Here is a 24,604-nt window from a genome sequence, read left to right as displayed (position 1 = left end):
TTATTGGCCACCCGACCTGCCATTCTAGACTTTTTCACCCTTTTCTTCAGAGGTGCTGTCATTGACTTTTCTTGGGCCTTTTTTTTTTCTTTCCATTTTACACTTTGATAATTTAGAGAAGAGGAATGATCTGGACGTTGTGAAAAAACAACCAGTAGAGCTGTAAATCTACCTCAAGAAAAATGACCTTCTCCTTCCAGTCTTGGAAGTTGCTTTTCCACTTCTCACATAGTAAAAGGATAACCTGCAATTTTTTCAAAATACAGAAGCTTTTAATTCTTTTTTGGTTAAATGTATTGAAGATATTTGTGTATGTTCTGCACAATTGAATGATTTATATCCATATCTGTCTACATTCATTCTCTCTCTTACATATTACCTTTCTATTTATCTTGAAACTATTTGGCTTAAGGTGTGGGTAGAGGTTTAATTAGATTTATCTCCAGCTCCTCTAATGATCAACTTAGCTAATCACCTCAAAACCATCGTTAAATGTTGATTTTCATTGCCACTGCTTCTCCCATTCAAAATGAAATTGACTTCAGGGTGCCTAGGTGGCTCAGTTGGTTAAGTGTCCAACTTTGGCTCAGGTCATCATCTCACAGTTCGTAGGTTGGAGCCCCATGTCAGGTTCTGTGCTGACAGCTCAGAGCCTGGGGCCTGCTTCAGATTCTGTGTCTCTCTCTCTGCCCCTCCCCTGCTTGTGTTCTGTGTGTGTCTCTCTCTCAAAAATAAATAAACATTAAAAATATTAAAAGAAATGAAATTGGCTTCATCCTAAGCGTGAAGTTACTAAATATTCTTCTGAAAATTTAGGGAAAATCCATATATACGTCAATTAGTTCCCCACTGCTTCTCCAAATATCTAGGGGCACTGGGGAGAATTAATTATTGCAGTAAGTTTCTGCATACAGGCCACATGGTGTAGAGGAATCTAGGTTAACTCCAAGTGTGTTTGGTCAATTTGTTTTAAAGAGCATGTAAGTGGATAATCCTAATCGTCATTTAAGTAGTTTTGAATATTTGTGGCTGTAAACAATGATATGTGTCATTTGAAATATATCTCTAGGTTAGAAGTGGAGTAGAAATGGAATTGCCAGATCATAGATATATGTTATTTTAAATTTTGGTAGATTATTGCCAATTTGCACTCTGTAGAGGTTATGTCAATTTAACCTTTCACTGACATCTGAGAATACTTGGCAAATATTTGATAGATTATTGCCAGTTTGCTCTCTGTAGACGTTGTCAATTTAACCTTTCACTGACATCTGAGAATACTTGGCAAACAGATTATCAACATATTTTTCATCTTGATATAGATACAGTGATATCTCTTTCTATTTCTCTCATTTTGAATAATTAGTATTTTTTAGAGCCATTTGAATTTTTGTCTCTTGTTCAATAAACAGTGTCTTATTTGTATTTCAATTGGGCTATTTATTGGTCTTTTTAATGTAGATTTGTCTTAACTCTATGTATTTAGGGAATTATTCTTTTGTGGTATTAATTATAAGCTGGTACCATAATTCTGTGTTTATCTTTTATTTATGGATTTTTTTAAATGTATAATATTTGAATATGGTAAATTTATCAGTATTTTTTATTTCAGGGTTCATTCTGAGCATATGTTTAAAAAATTCTCATCCTTATTCTAGCATTTTTATAAAATTTTTATAGATTTATTTGATACTTTTAGAAATTTTTTGGATTAAAGGATATGGCATGTATCCAGTTATTTCTAGATGTCTTTCTACCTCAGCACTATGAACTGAACAATCTATTTTTACCAGTGAAATTTGATGTGATCTTTATAATGTATTCATTTCCAATATATATTTGAGATTATTCCAAATTGTCTATTCTGCCTTATTCCTCTGTATGTCTGTATATCTTGCTTAAATATAATATTTTTATTAAAATTTTTTAAGTGTTTATTTATTTTTGAGAGAGACAGAGATAGAATGCGAGTGGGTTAGGGGCAGAGACCAAGGGAGACACACGATCTGAAGCAGGCTCCAGGCTCTAGGCTCCGAGCCGTCAGCACAGAGCCCAATGTGGGGCTCAAACTCACAGAACTGTGAGATCATGACCTGAGCCGAAGTCAGACGCTCAACCGACTGAGCCACCCAGACACCTCTAAATATAATATTATATATTGTATTTATACATAGGGAGAACATCTTTTCCCTTGGTATTATTTTATCAACTTTGGATATTGTCTCTTGATTCCCTACTTTTTAGTAGTGTCAGCTTTTCTCTTTATCTCTGCTCTCCCTATCCCATTCCCAACCTGTGTCAGTCAGCTCTATTAAACAATCATCTTATACTGACATATCTTCCTTCATAGATTCAACATCTTGATTTCTACACCACCCAAAGTAGAGTGTTTAATTCAAGATTTAATCAGTTCTCCCAGTTTATATTTAACCATTTGCATGACATAGTTGAGTTTGCTTTCTTGTTTTTATTTTTTTAAGCTTATTTTGAGAGAGAGAGAGAGAGACAGAGAGAGAGAGGGAGAGAGAGAGAAGGCTAGTGGGGTAGGGGTAGAGAGAGAAGGAGAGAATCCCAAGCAGACTCCAGCCCAGGACGATCCTGACATGGGGCTCAATCCCATGAGATCATGACCTTGAGCTGAAATGAAGAGTAGGACACTTAAGTGACTGAGCCCCCCAGGTACCCCTAGTTTCGTTTCTAATTTAAGCATTCCTTTTATAAACAGTGTTTGGTTTGTTTTTCTTGTAGTGATGAGTTGCTGTCATTATTTTTATAGAAAAAAGAAACACTACCACTTATATTTTCCAGTTTCTTCATTTGTATCTACTAAAAACCTATGTAATTTTCTTGAAGGCATTCATCTTGAAGCTTTCAGTGACTTCCTGTTTTAATTTGAACCCATTGCATTTAAGACCAATTGCCTATTTTTGTAATGGAATCTATGGGAAATTTAAATTTTCCTCTTTATTAGTACTCCTGTTTTGTTTCAATAATGTCTTCACTAATTTTCTTTAAAGGGTTGTGTTGGAAACCAACTTAAGCCAATTTCTCTTTGGTAATTCTCTCACATATTACTATCAGATTATATTGAAAATAAAAGCATTTATTAACAAGTACTTATTAATAAGATGGCAATGAACATTGGTAAAACAACTTTTGTAAGTTTGATATAAATTTCTTTTATCTTAAGTGTAGTGGCCACTAGACATATATTTAAGGGATATCTGACAACAGTCCAGAGGCAATATGCTCTAATCCTTAAAATTGCCATCAGGCAACCAGAAAAACCTTCAAAGTGAGATTTGCTTAGGAATCAAACTTGGAGCACCATACTTAATGGTAGAAGCTACAGGTGTTACTGTCTCTGATGTATATAATTAACACCTTGAATATAATTACCCAATATACATATCTTGAATATACTACTTTTATCAACAAAGACTCATTTTTTTTTAATATAGACATTATTTTGGAGCGCAGTTTTAGGTTCACAGAAAAGTTAAAGTACAGAGAGGTTCTATATAGTCATCTATCTCCACAAACACACATCCTCTCCCACTGTAATATCCAGAGTGGAACATTTGTTACAATTGATGAACCTACATTGACACACCATTATCATCTAAAGACAGTAACATACATTAAGATTTACTCTTGGTGTTGTGTTTTCTTTAGGCTTTGATAAATGTAAAATGACATGTATTTATCGGTATAGTATACAGAATAATTTCACTCCCCTAACAATAATTTCACTCCTGTTCCCCTATCATTTTACTCTTCTGTGCTCTGTTTATCCTTTTCTGCTTCCTTATCCCTGGCAACCATTGATCTTTTTGCTGTCTCCATAGTTTTGCCTTTTCCATAATGTCATATAGTTACAATCATGTAGTATGGAGTTTTTACAAAATGGTTTCTTTTACTTAGTAATATGTATTTGAGGTTCCTCCATTTCTTGTCTTGATAGCTCATTTCTCTCTAGTGCAGAATTATATTCCACTGTCTGGATATACTGCAGTTTATCTGTTTACCTACTGAAGGACATCTTGATTGCTTCAGAGCTTTGGCAATTATTAATAAAACTGCTTTAAACATTAGTGTGAAGGTTTTTGTGTGGACGTAAGTTTTCACCTTCTTTGGTGAAATACCAATGAGCACAACTGCTGTATCGTATGATAAGAGAATAGTTTTGTAAGAAACCTCCAAACTGTCTTCCAAAGTAGCTGTACAATTACATATTCCTGCCAGTAATGAATGAGAGTCCCTATCGCTCTGCATCCTCATGAGCATTTAGTGTTATACGTGTTTTGGGTTTTGGTCATTCTAACAGGTGTGTATTTTATTGCTTCAATTGGCAATTCTCTAATGACGCGAGGTAAAGCATCTTTTCATATGTTTGTTTGCCATCTGTCTATCTTTGATGAGATGTGCACAGCCTTTGTTCATTAATTAAGTTGCTTGTTTTATTATTGAGTTTAAAAGTTCTTTGTGTATTTTTTTAATGTTTATTTGTTTATTTTGAGAGAGAGAAAGAGGGCAAATGGGGGAAGGGGCAGAGAGAAAAGAGGGAGAATCCCATTTTCCATGCTGTCAGCACAGAGGCTGACATGGGGCTAGATCCCACGAGAACCATGAGATCATGACCTGAGCTGATACCAAGAGTAGGACACTTAACCAACTGAGCCCCCCCAGATGCCCCAAAGTTCTTTGTGTATTTTGGACAACAGTGTATCAGAATGGTCTTTTGCAGATATTTCCCCATGGAAATATTTCTCCCCCTTGGAAATATTTCCCACCCCCCTTGTATTCTCATTCTCTTGTGTCTTTTGCATAGGAGACATTTTTAGTTTTAAAGAATTCAACGTTATGAATTACTTCATGAATTGTGCAATTAGTGTTATATCTGAAAAGATATCACCACACTGTTATCTAAGTTTTCTCCTATGTTATCTTCTAGATGTTTTATAGTTTTGACTTTTATGCCTATTATCCATTTAGAATTAATTTTGTGAAGGATGTAAGGTCTTTGTCTAGGTTAATTTTTTTTTTTTTTTTGCATGTGGATTTCTAGTTGTTCCTGCATCATTTATTGAAAAGACTACCTTTATCCTTACTCCACTGTACTGCCTTTGCTCCTTTGTCAAATATTGGTTGCTTCCACTTATTTGAGGCCATATCTGGGCTCTCTTTTGTTTCATTGATATGTTAATCTTAAAAATAAAACTGCCAATTAGTTTTACCAGCCAAAGATGGGTTTATTTGGGAATAGCAGAGCATTGCAATCTGGAACAAGCAAGCTGCAGCAAAACCATAGGCAAGTCCAGAGAACAAAGAAGAACATTCTTTTATAGAGGAAAGGGGGAGTTGGGAGAGACTGTTATAAACTAAAAGTCCATTGGTGTAAACTGGGAGTTTGAAGTATAGTGGCTTCTCATTGGCTGAGGTTTGGCCATCTCTTATTGGCTGGAATGTTGCTGGGGAAGGAAGAACTCTTGCTTCTCTCTCCTGCAGGGATAGTAAAGTAGCATTGACTTGCAGGGTTCCTCTTTTCCTGTTAGGTCTGCAGTTGACTCTAGTGCTGGGTATGAAACTCCATTCTAAATGAGGCTTCCTTATATTAATTTTCACAGATATATTTGTCTTATCTTTTGGCAATGCCTCAGTGTCTTGATTACTGTAGCTTTTTAGTAAGTCTTGAAGCCAGGTAGTGTCAGTAGTCTGATTTCATTCTCTTTAAAAGTTTGTGTTGTTATTCTGGGTCTTTTACTTTTCTAATAATTTTAAATTTAGCTTGCCAATATCTGCAAGATAACTTCCTAGGATTTTGATTGGAATTGCATTGAATCTATAGATTAATTAGGGAACAACTGACATCTTGACAATATTGAATTTACTACCCATGAAGTATCTCTCCATTTATTTTGTTCTTTGATTTCTTTCATCAGTTTTACAGTTTTCCTCATATAGTGCTTTATATATTGTGTTACATTTATACATAAGTATTTCATTTTTGAAGGTATTAATGTAAATGGTATTGTGTTCTTAATTTCCAATTCTACTTGTTCATTGCTGATATATAAAAAACAATTGACTTTTCTATGTTAACCTTGTATCCTGTAACCTTGCTATAATTGCAAGGTTTGAGGAAATTTTTCATAGATTCTTTCAGAGTTTCCATATAGACAGTCATGTCATTTGCAAACAATAAAGTTTTATTTATTACTTCTCCAGATGTATACCTTTTATTTCCTTTTCTGTTCCTATTGCATTAGCCAGAATTTCCAGCGCCGTTTTGAAAACAGGTGATGAGAAGAGGGACATCCTAGCTTCATACATGATCTTGGTAAAAAACACAAAAACAAAAGCAAAAAAAAAACAAAAAACTTCAGGTTGCTTATCATTAAGTTTGATGTTAACTGTAGGTTTTTTTGGTAGATACCCTTTATTAAGTTGTAGAAATATTTCTCCATTCCTAGTGTATTGAGAGTTATTATCATGAATGAGTGTTAGATTTCCTTAAATTACTTTTCTACATCTACTGATGATTGTGTGAATTTTCTTCTTTAACCTATTGATTTTATGGATTTCCTTAATAGATTATTGAATGTTAAGCCAGTCTTAAATAGCTGGGATACATAACACCTGGTCATGGTGTATAATTCTTTTTATACATTGTTCCATTTTATTTGTTAATATTATATTGAGGACTTTGTGTTTATTCATTGGGGATAGTGGTTTGTGGGTATAATGTATCTGCCTGGTCTTGGTATTAGCATACTACTGGCCTTGTAGAATGAGTTAGGAAGTATTCCCTCTGCTTTCATCTTCTGTAAGAGATTTTAGAGAGTTGGTATACTTTCTTCTTTAAATGTTTGGTAGAATTAACCGGTGAACCCATTCCAGCTTAGTGCTTTCTATAGTCAAAGGTTATTAAGTATTGATTTAATTTCTTTGATATGGGCCTGTTCAGATTGTCTCCTCCTTACTATATAAGCTTTGGGAAATTGTATATTTCAAAGAATTGATCCATTTCATGTAGGTTATCATATTTATGGGTATAGAGTTGTTTGTGGTATTCCCTATTATTCTTTAAAGCTCTCGATGTAGTAGTGATGTCCCCCTCTTTCATACCTGATATTAATAATTTGTTTCACATTTCAAATGCATGACTGATTGAGACATTGTTGAGTTTTAATACTGACAAGAGGCTGAGCAAAGATTTATATCTTAGAGGGGCAGAGAAAGAATTTATAAGTTTTTTTTTTTTTTAACATTTATTTATTTTTGAGACAGAGAGAGACAGAACATGAACGGGGGAGGGTCAGAGAGAGAGAGGGAGACACAGAATCTGAAACAGGCCCCAGGCTCTGAGCTGTCAGCACGGAGACTGATGCGGGGCTTGAACTCACAAACCGCAAGATCGTGACCTGAGCCAAAGTCGGATGCTTAACCGACTGAGCCACCCAGGTGCCCCTATAAGTTTTTAATAAAGATAAATGCTGTAAGAAAATGGAGGTCAGGGACCTATAGTCAGGAAGAAACCATTTTATAGTTTAGTCAAGTTGAGGGAATGTTAAGGATATCTTAAGTAGAAACTTCTGATACATAAAAAGCATCTCCCTAAATTGTATACCTTTTATAGCATATATTTATACCCCAATGCTTATGCTGATGTGTTTTAAAGTAAGTTACCAGTGGGGCGCCTGGGTGGCTCAGTAGGTTAAGTGCCTGACTTCAGCTCAGGTCACGATCTCGCGGTCTGTGAGTTCGAGCCCCGCGTCGGGCTCTGGGCTGATGGCCCAGAGCCTGGAGCCTGCTTCCGGTTCTGTGTCTCCCTCTCTCTCTGCCCCTCCCCCGTTCATGCTCTGTCTCTCTCTGTCTCAAAAATAAATAAATGTTAAAAAAAAAATTAAAAAAAAATAAAGTAAGTTACCAGTATTTTAACAGTGTTTGACAGGAATGTTTTCTGAGTCTTTCCTTGTCTGAAAATGTCTAAGCTTTTGCCTCACACTTGATTGGTATTTTGGTTTTGTATAGAATTCTAAATTCAAGCTAATTTTCTTGAAAATATGAAGAATTTTCTTTATTTCCTTCTAACATCCATACTTGCTCATAAAAACCTGATGATAATATGATTCTTCTTGTTTTTAAGGAGCAGGATTTTCATTATTTGTTTTTATTGGCTTTTTGGATTGCTGTTTAAGATTCTTGGTGATATGGCTGTCTCTTTTAATATATGTATTCAGCTCAATACTCAAGATGCACTCTTAGCCTGAAGAATCATAGTTCTTGAACATTTTTGATGGTTTTCTTTCCTCCATTAAAAAAATTATCTTTTGGTGGATATTAGACCTATTTTACATATTTTTTGTTTTTTTCACGTTTTATTTTAAAACAATGTATTGATAATTTCTGTGAATTTTTCATTCTAATTAATTAGCCAACAGCATACTGTTTGTATTGTTGCAATATAAATATAAATGATTATATCAGTTAATTAGATGTTTTCAAAATATTCACTAATTTGTTGAATATTTATCTCTTATTTATTTATTTATTTATTTATTTATGTCTTTTTTATATCTTTTATTTCCTACAGTCAGGTTTCCTGTTTTTCTATTCTGATCTCTTTTACAAGGTTTTTTTTTTAAATCTTTTTCTGATGACCTTATTGTTCATTTATATTTAATAATAAGGAACTTATTTGGATAATTCATGTTTGTACATTTGTTTTTTTCTGAGCAACATCTCCTGTAAGGAAGCTACCTGAGGTAGGTGAATATTGTGGAGTACCTTGATGCAAAGAATACATGTTGTTATGGTCCAAATCATGTCTTCCTTCGGCATCTTGTTGAAGTCCTAATCCCCAGTACCTTGGAAAGTGACTGTATTTGGAGATGGATTCTTTAAAGAGTTTATTAAGTTACAAGAAAGTCATTAGTCTGAGTCCTAATCTGAGTGGTGTCCTTAAAAAAAGAGGAAATTTGAATACAGATATGTAGAAAGACTGTGTGAAGACACAAGGATAAGATGGCCATCGAAAAGTCAGAGAGGGGCCTCAGAAGAAATCAACCATACTGACACCTTGACACTAATACATAAGGCTTAAAGGTTTGTAAACAGGCAGCAACTTCTGTTTATGTATTTTACCAAATCCAGATTAACAGAATGTTAAGGGTATTCTTCTGTTCTCTCTGAAAATCATTATTAAATTTCACTAATTAGAAATGATACAAGTAATGTTTACTAATATAAAAATGCAATGCAACTAGAAATGTGACAAAAAAAATCTACCTGGTTAGAAATAAGAATCATTTCTTAAAATAATTTTTGAGTCAAGGAAAAATACAAGCCAAACTTTCAAAAATAAAACATTTATAGAAACTCCTTATATCAGCATCTTTATGGAAGAGTTAAAAGAACGAAAGGCACTAAATATGCAACTCAAAAAGTTAGGGAAGAAAGAAAGTTAGGAAAAGAGCAACAAGAAACCAAAAGAAAGTGAAATGAAGGAAGTAGTAAAACCAATCAATCAATCAGTGAATTAGAAACCAAAAAAAAAAAACCGAAAAACAGTTGATAAATCCAATGTTGTCTTAAAAAATGAACAAAATAGACAATAACTAATAAATCTAGGGAAAGGAAAACAGTAAAAGAATACATACCCAAAATAAGATATAGCAAGAAGAAGATAACTCTCAAAACATTTTAATAATCCTGACAGCATTGTCCCAATTCTATACCAACACATTTGAAATGTATAATTTTCTGGAAAAATATTCTTAATTAAAACTACCCCAGGAAAGAGTTTTAAACAGCCCAGTCTTTATATAAGAAACAGTATATTCTCAAAGAGCTACCCCCTCCAAGTGATCACTTGGCCTAGATGATGCTTTAAACATCAAAAAATACCACTGTTATTTAGATTGCCCTACTGAATAAAGGAGGTGGAAATTCCTTTTATGTACTCGGATTCCCCAGTAATTTCTCTGTGTTCTCAGCTTTGTTCCTGCCCTTCTGCGATCTATTCTATAATACAGGGTCTTGGGCCTCACAAACCACAGTTTCCAGCCACCCGTGCAAAATGATTTTTAGGTTCTGCAAATGGGATGTGCCAATGGAAATTTTGGTAGAATTTTGCAGAAGTAGAGAAGCGATTTTATCTTCCTTTTTTTCCCATGGTGTTTCACAGTGCAGGGAAACTGGAGCAGTGGTTGGGTTCAGAGTGATGAATGGCAGAGACAGCTGCAGCCAGTAACAAGAGCCTGGGAATGTTGTCTCCTTATTTCCTCCTTGGGCAGTGTGGTTCCCAGCACACAGCCTTGGCCTAGATGCCCGTGATTATGGATTCCATATCTGGCAGCTTGACTCGAATAAAAGCTGTAACAATTGTGACACAGAGATCCTGGGTTTGCAGTTGGTTATTTATTGGTTTGAAGTAGTGACTGAGTTTTAGTAATGTTACTTTCTTCTCTTTTATTCCTCTACTACTTGTAACTCCCGTAACTCTATGCACTTTATTCCTTCTGTTTGAAGTACGTAGAACTGTTTGATTTCAAATAGATCATAACAGATGCACTGATAAAATATTAATACATAAATCCAATATGATTTCACATAAAGGATAACTGTGGACCATTCTTATTTATGCAAATACTGATGCAGATATTTGAAATAAAATAGTATTAGCCAGTAGATGAAAAAGACATTAAAATTAATAAATAATGACTATATATGAGATTTATTTTAGTAATCCAGGGATGGAACAAAATTAGAAAATCCATTAATATAATTTATGTTTTAAATGGATACAAAGAGAAAAAAATCATATTATTACCATGAAAAGTTCTACGCAAAATCAAATACCTTTTCCTAATAAAAACACTCAATAGAAGAGTAATGGATTCAGTGCTTTTCAAATATGAATAATCCATATCTTAAATAATGGGAAATGCTGGACTACTTTCTGTTAAATTCAGAGAAAAGGTAAATAAGGCTCATTTTACTCCAGTTTTCAATATTGTGTTGAAGATATTAAAAAGTATAATCAGATAAAAGAAAATTATTAGAGGTGTGAAAGTTAGGAAAAAAGGTAAAACTCTCCCTGCAGATGATATGATAGTTTACCTGGAATACTATCAAAAAATCAAAGAAAATTAGAGGGTTGTAGAAAGAAAGAGGGAGGGAGGGGGAGAGAGAGATGCAATTAAGTACCAATAAAAAAACAAATATTTTAATATCGAAGGTCTTTTCATGGTTAATTTTATGTCACCTTACCTAGGCCACAGTACCCAGTTATTTAGGCAAACATTATCTTGTATGCTTTGGTGAAGGTAATTTTTGATGAGGTTAACATTTGAATCAGATTTTGAGTAAAGCAAATTACCCTCTATAACGTAGGTGAGCCTCATCCAATCAGTTGAATATTTTTATGGAAAAAAGTCTACTCTTCTCTGAGGGAGAAGGAATTCTGCACAGACTGCCTTCTGATTTAAGCTGCAATATCATTTCTTCCTTGGGTCTGCAGTCTTCCAGTCTATCCAGCATATTTTGGATTTGTCAGCCTCCATAATCATGTGAGTCAGTTCCTTAAAATCTCTCTCTGTATACCTATGCTTCATTGGCTCTGTTTCTCTGGACAATCCTGGCTAACACAGTCCTCATATATAAAAACAGTACCCAGTTAGAAGGTGTAATCTATGGAAGGACCTATTATAATAAAAAAGTAGTATCCCTTGGGCGCCTGGGTGGCGCAGTCGGTGAAGCGTCCGACTTCAGCCAGGTCACGATCTCGCGGTCCGTGAGTTCGAGCCCCGCGTCAGGCTCTGGGCTGATGGCTCAGAGCCTGGAGCCTGTTTCCGATTCTGTGTCTCCCTCTCTCTCTGGCCCTCCCCCGTTCATGCTATGTCTCTCTCTGTCCCAAAAATAAAAATAAAAAACGTTGAAAAAAATTAAAAAAAAAAAAGTAGTATCCCTTGGTAATATTCCCATGAATATACTGACCAAGAAAGGTACAAAACCTGAAACGAGGAGAACTGTAAAACACTTAAGAAGGACACAGAAGTGGTATAGGATAAGATGACTGAATATCACAGATGTTCATTTGCCCAAGTCAATAAAATGTAATGCAATCCCAATAAAAATATCAGCTTTTTTTGGGGGGGGGGTTGGGGTGGTGGTTATGGGGATAGATAAATTGATTCTGAAGTTCATATGGAAAAACAAATATCACTAATGAGATTTCTTTAAAAAGTAATGTTGGAAGAGGGCTTAATCCAATCAATGACTATAATTAATAACCCAACATCCCTAATTAAAAGAGTGTAGTGTCAGAATGTAAATGAACAAACCAATAAGTAGGGTAAAAATCCCCAAATTGATAATGGTAGATATTAAAAATATAGCATATCATAAAGACATCTCAAATCATTGGGGAAATGATGGACTTTGTCATAAATCATGTTAGGAATTCTTCATAGCCATTTCAATATCATGATGTTGAAACTATATTCCTCAACAGGTAGCAGGATAAATGTCAGATAAACTGGAATTATAATTCTAAAAATGTAAAACAGAAGTACTGGAATAAAGTGAGTGAATTTTTGTGTAACTCTGAAACATGAAAAGTTGCTTTACCTAACTTATAATAAAATATAAATTAAAAGTAAAACTCAAGTATCAGGGAACAATACAGAGGTTTGACAACAAGCCATATGGCTACAGTTTTGGAGAAGGGAGAAACACAATGCTCTGAGGAGTATAAAATGTTACCATTGCTATGGAAGAAATTAGCAATATTTAACAAAGTTAACTATGCATTTCATTGTTCCCCAGCATCACAACTTGCAAGAACCTACCCTGAAGATAAGCCTCTATAAATGCAAAACAACGTATGTGCAAGAATATTCACCATGCATTATTTGTAACACCTAAAAATTGAAAAAAACAAATGCATTTCACCTGAATGGGATATGTTTAATAATGAAGTCTCATGCATTGTGAAAAAGTAAATAAAGGGGCCCCTGGGTGGCTCATTTGGCTGGGCATCCAGCTCTTGATTTTGGCTCCAGTCATGATCTCACGGTTTGTGAGATGGAGCCCCGCATCCAGCTCTGCAACAATGGAGACTGCTTGGGGTTCTCTCTTCCTCTGTCTCTGCCCCTCACTCAAGCTGTGTGTGTCTCTCTCTTAAAATGACTAAATAAACTAAAAAATAAATAAATAAATAAAGAAGTAAACTATTTGCAGAAGTTACAAATAATAATAATAATAATAATAATAATAATAATAATAATAATAAAACCCAGCCTGGATTGATAAACCAAAATTTAATAAAATTAAGTAGCATTTAGGGAGTGATGTGAAACTAGTGAATGAAATACCGCAAGAAGTGAGTTTTCTATGCATATCTCTTGTGGATACCCTTGTATGCTAAAGAGACCCTCATCTTTGTAACTGTAGCTAGCTCACTACTCCCTGATAAAGTATAGCAGTCTTCTCACCCCTCCATTCTTGCTGAAGACTACTGCTAGTAAGACAACACAGACTTCAGGCTCCACTCCCACTCGTCATAGCCATTGGACCAATAACTAGGTTTAAGTCACAACATAATCAATCCAGGGAACTGCTGCATTGAATATTAGAAGAAAGAAAATAGATGTGCCTCTAACAAAGACACCAATTATACCTCCTTTTATTTTAATGCAGCTAATGATCTGCTCTTAAGTGCTTTTTAAACCTGAATACATAATCCATGGAGGTATTATCCATGACTCTCTGGCCTGGCATGTCCATATTTGGAGTGAGTCAGCTTATACTCAGTGATGAATAAGGTGGAAAGTGTCCAACAGACTTTGTTCAGGAAATGGAATTGATATTTTCAGGAACATAGCCAGAAATTTGGATTTACATACATAAGTGGCAGCTATCCTTATCCCCCTCTTCACCGCCTGAAGCAAAAGTACTGGTTCATAAGAACATTGACTCGTAGAGGTTCCCATGAATACAGGGGCATGTTTCATTGATGGTTTGGTTAAGGTGAAAGTAAATGGTGCCCAGTGGGTGAGAGGAACCAGCCAGCTCCATTCAGTTGTAGAAGACTGACTACAGTAAGAGCTAGGCGGCTCAGAAAACTCCATTGCCTCAGACAGTGCTCTCCAGGGCCAGGCTTATATTTTTCCCGAGTCTTGGGCTGTTGCCAATGGCCCAGCCATCTTGTCTGCCATTTACTTCAAAGATTGCAGACTACTAGATTAAAAAATCAGCCTGTTGGGACTTGAGAACTGCGAAAATAAATTCTAATTTCAATCCAACAGTCTGATTCACTCTTGTTGATGCCCATGGTAAGAGCCTGTTCCCTAAGACTTACTGGAATAAAGCTGTTGATCAAGCCTGCATCACCATTGCCATTTGGATTTATCATTGCACCAGACATCTACCAACACATCTACCAACACAGAATGGCCGTATGGTAAAGGACTATATACTTATCGTTAGGAAGCTGCAATGCATTCTAGATTTGGAACTTTTGCCAAAAGGCCCCTTTGTCTCAATGAAGGAGGCCATATTGAACGAGATACTGACTCTGCCTGCTTCTGGCAAATTGACTATATTTGATCTTTGACCCTGTACAGGCTACCAGTGGTGCCTCCCTGCTGTTGACACATTTTTATGTTATTTGTATCTGATGAGCTTTTTCTGGCCATTGTTATGGCTCATCAAACTTAACTGTTCCATTTTCATCTTAACCATTTGTAGTCTGACATTATTATGCCTTTAGTTTGAAAGACACCCACCAATGGGCTGATAGTCTGTGTATTTCATGAACATTCATATTCTCTATCAACTGCAGGTTTCTGGCACTGCTGAGCCCTCTAATTAACTCCTTAAGAATCAAATCAAAAGGATTTCTGATTCTACCTCCCTCCCTCTTTATGGTCCACAAGCCTTAATAAAGCAGTTTGGTCACTGAATGTAGCCATCCCCTGACAGGGTTCACTACTTCTTGGTCACCTACTGGTTAATGATCAGGGTAATAGTGGGGAGTTATGTAGACTTAATTTGAAGATTTTGCCTTGCACTCCGACCATTCCTAAGCATGGTGCATCTTTTTTTTTTTTTTTTTTCTCCCTGACAACAAATCCAGGCCATATTGGTGTGTATGTCTTCTTGGTGGCAGCCCAGCTAAAAGAGAGGCTAGTATATTTAAACGAAATTCTGACTTAGTCATCCAGATTCTCTTGTTGGATTGACATCCTAGATCAAAAAGATAATCACAACTTGGCTGGTACACTGCTAGCCAAGTACCACGTAATGACCTATGTAGGCCAAGGTAGGGTATATAATGAGTCTGTAAATTTTATAAAAATTCCTTTTTTCCTTTATACTTGGCCTATTCCAGATGAAAGGTATAGGAGTAAGTAGAGTATGAGTTGAGAAATGGTGGAGTTAATAGCTACTAATATGAGACACTTATTATTCCAGAGACATGAAAGGAGAGCAAAAACCCCAATGCTTGAGGAGGAAACAGCTTAGACTCCAAGGGAGTGGGAAGAAGCAATGCTCTTTGTCCCCTTTGTCCCAAAGTACGGCCTGATAAAACAATCATTGAGCAGCAGTTGTGACTAGTAATTGACCTGCTACTCAGTTTGTCATCTCCATGCATGTGCTTTGAAAACATAGTCATGTAGACTTGACCAGTCCTGGAATATTCTGGTGTATTAGATGCTATCAGTGGTATGTTCTGAATGTGGAGTCTCCACCAAACATATGGGCCAGCACAATTTTGTTTCAGTTCAGTGGATACAAATTTAAATGCTTTTTCTGATACCTGAGGAGCTCTGGGTTAATGCATGATGGCAAGAGGAGCTTCAGTCATCTGGTGACCTGGCCCATGTGGCTTAACCAAATAAATGCAATCATGACCCAAGTCAGGTTTAACAATAAATCCTGAATTGCAATGACCTGCGATCCTTCAGGTTATATGTTTGTAGTTAGAAGATATGGGGCCATAGAATAACTTTCCTTTATGGGATGGTGCTTTTGGCCCATCTGTGATTCACTGTAATAATTGGCACTGATATGAAAAATCAGAAATTCAGTTTTCACTGTGAATTGAAATGGATAAAAGACTGTACTTATACTACATCTAAGCCATCTGAATTAAGACCAATTAGTCTCTTCTAGGGCTTATTCACAGTTGGCTGAATCTGTGACTATAAGAGGTCTAGTTTAGGTAAATGCAGAATGGCCTCATTTTAACACCTAGATTCTGGTTAAAGGCAGCCTTTCTCAAATATTTACTAAAAATGGGATCAATTTGGTCCTGGCCTCTACTGGTAAGAATAATCATAGTGGCCAACTGAGTAGCATTCACAAGTGGAAATTTGAGTTCAGCCAAGAGCATATAGGAACAAGGGGTGGATTGTAGGGAGACATAATCTACCACGGGCCCTAAGCATCCCTGCATAATCTTGTGGTGCCAAGAATTCAGGGCCCTGATTGTTCTCTATCTGGCCACTTTTCAGGGTTTAAGTGAGCAACCTTGAGAGACAAGCTACTCTTTCCATCTGGTACAAAGAACAGTTTTGCACAGCACTCCTCTGCATCACATTTTGTTACCTGTGGGACTTGGGGTCAAGGGAAACTGACAATCAATGATGGTCATGCCCCTTGCTTTGTAGTATGTAATAACATCCTCTGTTTCTGATTCAGAAGTCTCAGGTGTTCTCCCAACACCCATGAATGTAATAGGATAACTTAATAGCTTCTAGGTGGGACAAAATCACATTACAGTTATGACAGTAATTTTTACCTTTTAACTGATAAATTTATTCATCTTCTTTTATTATGATTACTGGCACGTGAGGATTTTTCCTTTGCATCTTACTTTATTTATTTCAATTTTTTAATAATTTTTAAGAAATTTTGCAATTTCTTACATTTTCATGAAATATTTTTGTCAGCCCCCTGTTTGGAAGTTTTTTATTCTATTTAATTCTGTGATAATTTTGTATAAATTCTGTCATGGTTTCCCATGGTAATTTCACATGTAAATTGAGCTCAGCCTCTCATGAGAGTAGTTCTTGGCTACCAATTCCCTGTTGAAACTATTACTGCTATCGTCTTCTACCACCTTGAAGTTACCAAAACCAGTAGGATTCCCTGGTGAGTTTTTTTCCTGATTGATGTTTTCCAGATCATCCTTTCAATGAGGATGCGGTCTTTATAGCTTTTTGCCTCTATGATAGAGTCACATATAGTGCTTTCCATTTTTCATGGCCCTAAAGGTTATTCTCCTATGTTTGAGTTTAAGCAACAAAACCTTGGGGTCCTGTTATTGGCATTCATTCTAAGAACAGTTATGACTTCCATGTTCACTTGCCACTTATAATTTCTATTCTAATATCTATAAGCTCAAAATTTCCTTTATAAAATTATTTAATAAATTCATATCCTTTGACAAGTATTATTTTTTTGTTTCACACAAAGATGGATTTCCAAACCCTGACCAGGAGTGATGTCAGGATAGGAGAAGCCAGCCTCTAAACCCTCACTGAAACACCAGTTTTAATAATCACTTGATGAGAAGACCTTTACGAGAGTAGAAGTCTAGCTGAGAGGTTCTAGCACCTTGGGGAAGCAAAAATTATGAGAATTAATGCATATTCCTGGGATATGAGGATGATTCAATATATGCAAATCAATAAATGTGATATGTCACATTAGCAAAAAAAAGGATAAAACCCACATCATTTCTATAGATGCACTTGGCAAAATTTAACACCCATTCATGGTAAAACTGTCAACTAATTAGGTATAGAAGGAATGTACCTCAATATAATCAAGATCATATATGCTAAGTCCCTTGTTAACATTATACTCCATGATAAAATCTAAAAGCTTTTTCTTGAGTATTAGAAACAAGACAAGGATGTCCACTTTCACTACTTTAAGTCAACATAGTACCAGGAGCTGTAATCTGAGAAATTAGGTAAGAAAAAGAAATAAAAGATATCTAAATGAGAAAGGAAGAAGTAAAATTGTCTCTCTTTGTAGATGAAATGTTCTCTTATATAGAAAACTCTAAAGACTCTACCAAAAATGGTTTAGAGCTAATCAGCAAATTCGATGAAGTTGCAGGAAACAGAGCCAACATACAAAAATCAGTTGCATTTCCATATACCAACAATGAACTATTTGAAAAAGAAACTGAGAGAACAATCCCATTTGCAATGGTATCAGAACAATAAAATACTTAGGAATAAATTTGGTCAAATAGGTGAAATATTTCTATACTGAAAATTGTAAGACACCAATGAAAGAAAGTGAAGAAGACTCAAATAGAAGAATATCCCATGTTTATGAACTGGAAAGAATTAACATTGTTAAAATTAAAACTGGCCAAAAGGATCTACAGATTCAATAGCATCCTTATCAAAACTCCAATGTAATTTTTCACAGAAAAAAAGAATCCTAAAATTGACATGGAACCACAAAAGTTTCCAAAAAGCTAAAGCAGTCTTGCACAAGAAATAGAGAAGCTGAAGGCATCATACTTCTTGACTCCAAATTGTATTTCAAAGCTGTAGTTATCAAAATAATATGCTATTGGCATAACAGACATATAGGTTGATAAGACATAATAGAGAATCCAGAAATAAATCCATGTGTGGGCTAACTGAATCTCTAACAAAGGTATTGAGAGTACAAAATGGGAAAAGGATAGTTTCTTCAATAAGTTGGGAAAAATGGATATCCACTTGCCAAAAAATGAAATTGGACTCTAATTTTATACCATATGAAAAAAACAACTTGAAATAGAATAAAGACTTAGATGTAGGACCTGAATAATAAACTCCTAGAATAAAACTTGGGGGGAAAGCCCCTTGATATTGGTCTTGGCAAAGACTGTTTGAATGTGACACCAAAAGCACAGGCAACAAAAGCAAAAATAAACAATTGGGATTACATCAAACTAAAACATTTCTGTATAGCAAAAGAAACAACAAAATAAAAGTCAACTTATTGAATGGGAGAAGATATTTGCAAACCGCATCCTTGATAAAGGGTTACAGCCAAAATAATATAAATAACTCATGCAACTGAATAGCAAAACAAAACAAAAGCAACCCCCAAATCCAACTAACCTATTGAAAAAAATGGGCAAAGGACCTGCATAGACATTTCTCCAAAGAAAACCTACTAATGGCCAACAGATATATGACAGTGTACTCATCATCATTAATCATCAGGGAAATTCAAATCAAAACCACAATGAGATATCACTTTACACTGTTTGGATGAATAAATAATAATAAAAAAAGGATAGCAAGCATTGACAAAGATATGGAGAAAAGGGAACTATGATACACTCTTGGTGGCAATGTAAATTGGTCTGGTCTAGCCATTATGAAAAGAATATTGAGTTTCTTCAAAAAATTAAAAATAGAACCATGTGATCCAGAAATCTCACTTCTGGGTATTTATCTAAAGGATCTTAAAGACATATTAGCTTTTCTGTGATCATTCAAGTACTATTTAAATAGCCATGGAAGCATCCTAAATGTCCTGATGGATGAATTTATAAAGAAATTTATATACATGCAATGGAATATTATTCAACCTTAAAAAAGGAAATTCCAACATTTGTAACAATATCGATGGACATGGGTGACATTTAGCTAAGTGAAATAAATCAGACACAAAAAGACAAATACTTTATGTTCTCACTATGTATGGAATTAAACATTTTAAATAAAATCTAAAATTCACTATGTATGAAATTGAAACTCATGGAAGCAGATAATAGAGTGATGGTTAGCAGGACTAAGGGAAGGAGGAAATGGGGAGGTGATGTCAAAAGGTACAGGATATACACGATAAGTTCTGGAGATTTATGATAGAGTGTAGTGCTTATAGCTAATGATACTGTATTGTTTACTTAAAAATTGCTAGGAAGGTAAATCTTACGTTTTCTTAACACATAGTAACAAGAAGAATAAGGAAAGGAAGAAGACATGGTGGTGGTGGTATCGTGGGAGGAAATTTTGGGAGGTGATGGATGTGCCTGTAGCCTCATGATGGTGGTGGTTTCATGGGTATGTACCTCCAAACTCATTGATTTGTATATATTAAATACTTTACTTATATCAATCATACCTCAGTAAAGTGGTTAAAAAATTAAAAAATAATATGTAAACAAAAACCCAACAAACCCTGTTATGATGAGTGTGGGATAGATGTTATGTCACCTTTTTGTTACAAGAGCAAGTATTTTAAAGTTAGGAGGATATCTTTATAATCTGATAAATTCTTGTTCTTTTATTGCCAGGTTTTTTTTTGTATAAAATGGGAAACAAATTTGATCTCAAAAGCTAGTTGAAGGAATTAAATGAGTAATCTGTTTAAAAATCCAGTAGAATGCCTGGAGAGGAAGTACAGTGAGTGCCCCTCCCTGGATTTCCTCTCTTCTGTTAAGAGCACCTGCATTTGCATCTGGGAAACTACCCATCCTCTATTCCTCACATTCGTCTTTGAATCATTCTTCAGAGTTCCAATTCCTGGTCAGACTAAGTCAGGGGGACTTGCTCACCCCATAAATTTGAATCTTGAACCAAGCAATCTGAAGATGGACCTTACCAATTTTAAAAGTGGTGGTACTCTGAAAATTCCTTTCATAGGTGTGATTTAGATTCTCATGCCTGTCATTTTGGAGTCCCAGTGCATCAGTTTTCTTTTTGCTTTGGACTTCCCATAATTTTTCAAATAAATTCTCTTCTTGCTTGTGCTAAAGTAGATATCCATTGGTCTTACAATTAAGTATTTCTAATGGATATATTTGAAATTAATAATCATCAACAAGAATCCATTTATTTAACAATATTTGTTGAATATTTATGCACTAGGCACTTCATGGTTTGCTAGAGATATATGAAAAAATTCCACACTCAAAATTTTTGTAGTCTAGTTTTCATATTCTCCTTTTATATCTTTCTTTCTGTGTCTTCATTTCATGTCCTCACTGTAATTGCATTCTTTCTGGAATTGTTTAAATATCTGAAAATCAGATTTCATGGAGGATGGTCACCTGGATTTTCCTCCTCTTTTAGACCCTACACACTGCTACCTATGTTTTCATGCCTATGATCCCACTTTTCTCTTATTTTCTATAGAGGTAGAATCTTTTGCATTCCTATTAGCAAAAAGTGAATTATTAAATTTTAGATGGTAGCATAAACTATACAGGGATTAGAATTTTTACAGCATCAGTGAGCTTTTATAATAAATTATTTAGAATGTGAAATATTTCTTTCTCTGGCACTCTCTCTCTCTTTTGTGTCTTACCTAGTTGGAATTGTGGATCTGGTAGGAGTACCCACTGAGGGGCCTCACTGTGTCTGCAGTGAGGTTCGAAACAAAGTAAGTAAAGATTATGTATCCCAGAAACAAATACTTCTCCCAAGGGGTCATTACTTCTGATTTTCTTTGATTTCATTAGGTTGTTCCACTAGTATACTGGCACTGTATTCTAATTCCTCTGGTATTTTCCAGTACTCACAGTGCTAAGATGGAAAATTCTAAGCCCAGGGTATCAGGGTATGTTTGGCTTGATTCTGATTCAGGCCTAAAGCTAACAGGGGAAAATGCTGTCCTTAAGGTTCCACATGGCCAGTCCACTTCATAAAAGTAGGAGACTTCAGAGAAATATGGCATTAAAGATAGTTTGTGAAAAAATTAGTTGGTAGTAGCTTCTCTATAACTATGTCTTATCTGAGGTGTGTGATTTATGGTTTCTATTTACTAATTTTTTTTAAAACTAAGCAGTTTTACTACTACATTACCTGGCCCACAATTGTGGATCAGACATTAACTGAGCATCTGATAGATTCCAGACACTGTTTCTGGCACCTTAAGCATAACTACAAATTAAACAGACAAAATTTCTGCTCTCAAGGGAGCGACAATAAATAAGTGAAACAGAAGAGCATAAGCATAGGGTTTTAGAGTATGAACTGCCTAGATTGAAATCACAGTTTAGCCACTTTCCCCCCCAGTTTTATTCTAGGAGTTTATTATTCAGGTCCTACATCTAAGTCTTTATTCCATTTCAAGTTGTTTTTTGTATATGGTATAAAATTAGAGTCCAATTTCATTTTTTGGCAAGTGGATATCCATTTTTCCCAATTTATTGAAGAAACTATCCTTTTCCCATTTTGTACTCTCAATACCTTTGTTAGAGATTCAGTTAGCCCACACATGGATTTATTTCTGGATTCCTATTATGTCTTTATCAGCCTATATGTCTGTTATGCCAATAGCATATTATTTTGATAACTACAGCTTTGAAATACAATTTGGAGTCAGGAAGTATGATGCCTTCAGCTTCTCTATTTCTTGTGCAAGACTGCTTTAGCTTTTTGGAAACTTTTGTGGTTCCATGTCAATTTTAGGATTCTTTTTTTCTGTGAAAAATTACATTGGAGTTTAGATAAGGATGCTATTGAATCTGTAGATCCTTTTGGCCAGTTTTAATTTTACTTATTTTATGTTATTTTATACGCTAGTGGGAGTGGAGCAGAGGAAGAGAGAGAGAGAGAAAATCTTAAGCAGGCTGTATGCTCAGAGCAGAGCCTCATGACCCTGGCATCATAATTTGAGCCAAAATCAAGAATCAGATGCTCGACTGACTGAGCCACCCAGGCGCGCCTTGACAGACTTATTTAACATCTTGAGAGTGTTATCATCAGATATCCAGGTCTCAGATTAAATTGGGAAAATTATTCATTTCCTACATAATTTCCATAATGGGCTTTTTTTCTCCCACTGATAATCATAATATCAAAATATTTTGGGGTAAAAAATAAAGAGCTTTTTTACAAATGTATATGACATGGAAAGTTAAGCTCATGTATCTTATGCTAAGCAAGTGAAAAGTAAAAATGTTTACTGTATTTAAAATTTAATAACATGCAAAAGATATGTTTTATAAGATTTATAACTGTGAACCTCAAGATGCCTTTTGAAGCAGTAGGGAAAATTACTAGATAAGAATCCCCGTTGTCCTTTGTACACAATCCTCCTAAGCCTCAGAATAGCTCTTATTATTTGCTTTCTCAGTGTATCTGCATATTTTTCTTTATAGAATAAGACCATATTTTTCTGTATTTTCACAATAATGCCATTCCAAGGAAGTTAAATATTTATTTCACTTATTCTTGGCAATACTTTAGTATTCTTTCTGTGAAGTAATTTCTGGGGAGTTAAAAATAGTGTTTAAGAAATCACTTCTGCTTTCAGCCCAGACTGTGAGACACATTCAAAATACGATTTCCAAAAAGTGCAGGAGGTGTGTAATGGAGGTGCTTTCTGATTTTTTCTATGGCCAGTGAGATTCAAAATTTCAATTTCTCCTTTCTGACTTATCTGTTGCTTGACATGCTCTATAAAAATAAATTGTCTCGTCTTTGGCTTTCTACCTGCAAATCTTCTACATTTAGTAAGTAAAATGTTTTTTTTTTTTTTAATTTTTTTTTTAACGTTTTATTTATTTTTGAGACAGGGAGAGACAGAGCATGAATGGGGGAGGGTCAGAGAGAGGGAGACACAGAATCTGAAACAGGCTCCAGGCTCCGAGCTGTCAGCACAGAGCCCGACGCGGGGCTCGAACTCACGGACTGCGAGATCGTGACCTGAGCCGAAGTCGGCCGCCCAACTGACTGAGCCACCCAGGCGCCCCAGTAAGTAAAATGTTAGGGAAAGTCTTTGAGTCTGTTGTCTGAGGGTGTCTAATAATTTTTATCAGCAAATTTATAAAGCCAGATACATTTTATTAAATGTTTATTGAAAAACTTTGTGCCAGAGAGGTTTGTTTAATGAGCAAATGATTTGAACAGAGAAGAGTCTGTTCTTCATATATGGCATGAATATTATTTATGACTCGGTTCTGAATAGATAATAGGAAAGACAAGGTCTCTGCCCAATGAGAGGAAAGGCAATACCAGTTTTAACACCTCGCACGTTTTTCGGCAACTGGTGGAAATAGAAACTGTCTATTCTTCCACATTAAGGACAATATAGTATGGAGTGATTTATACTGATGTCTTTTTGAGGATTCATTAGTGTAACATTTGACAAAAAGAAAAAAACAGCAAAATATTGGCAAAGTAATTCAATGGCATCTGGAAGTCTCATACTCACTTCTACTTCTTTTGGATTCTATAGTACATAATACATTTTTCCTTCAGATTTTCCATTTTATCATCATCATCATTCTTTTTAGAACCAGTTATGTTTAATGTGATAACCCACATAGGAAAATGCAAAAATAGTAATTGATAATTAATGTGATTTACTAAATAAAAATACTATATTTAAATGTAAATTTTTGTTATTTTTTATATATAAAATGTAAATTTTAAATGTAAAGTTACTTATTTATTTTCTTAACTTTTACTTTGAGAGAGAGAGTGAGCAGGGAAGGGGCAGAGAGAGAGAGCAAGAGACAGAATCCTATGTAGGCTCTGTGCTGTCAGTGCAGAGCCCCATGCAGGGCTCAAACCCACTGCGAGATCATGACCTGAGCTGAGATCAAGAGTTGGATGTTTAA

This window comes from Neofelis nebulosa, chromosome 6 (assembly GCF_028018385.1).
Source record: "Neofelis nebulosa isolate mNeoNeb1 chromosome 6, mNeoNeb1.pri, whole genome shotgun sequence".
Classification (NCBI taxonomy): domain Eukaryota; kingdom Metazoa; phylum Chordata; class Mammalia; order Carnivora; family Felidae; genus Neofelis; species Neofelis nebulosa.
Note: the sequence above shows the minus strand (reverse complement) of the source record.